The sequence below is a fragment of the Galeopterus variegatus genome, unplaced genomic scaffold, assembly GCF_000696425.1.
Source record: "Galeopterus variegatus unplaced genomic scaffold, G_variegatus-3.0.2 Scaffold2581, whole genome shotgun sequence".
Lineage (NCBI taxonomy): Eukaryota > Metazoa > Chordata > Mammalia > Dermoptera > Cynocephalidae > Galeopterus > Galeopterus variegatus.
The window spans coordinates 11694-12118 of NW_007728692.1; the positions used below are offsets into that span (position 1 = coordinate 11694).

Here is a 425-nt window from a genome sequence, read left to right on the forward strand (position 1 = left end):
CAGCCCAATGGGTCTCTGGCATCTAGGACTTCCAGAATCACATCAGAGTATTCCACCACCTTACAGAACTCCTTGTAATAAGCCTTCCTTGTGGCCTTGTGATCCAGCTGAGGAAACATATTCAATTCCTGCAAAACTTCCTCCTTCTGTTCAAACTCCTCCTGGCGTCTCAGGACATCCTGATAATAGCTCTCAATGGTCCCGCATGTTTGTCTCTCTTGCTCCCTAGCAGCTTGCTGCTTCTGCTTCATCTCCTCAACCCTCCTCTTCTTTAACTCAGTCTCCTGATTGGCATGATCATTAGAGCGAGGAGACTGGGCAGGGGAAGGCACTTCAGAGGTGGCTTTCTTCCCATTTTGCTTTGTAGGCTTCTTGCGGTCTTTGGAACATTTACCAGGCTCTTTATTTTTATGTCTAATTTTCAT

General features: G+C 46.6%; 1 pseudogene; it reads right to left on the bottom strand.

Moving 5' to 3' along the window:
* The window catches only part of LOC103598356, a 2475-nt pseudogene extending 2050 nt beyond the window's left edge, over window positions 1-425 (bottom strand).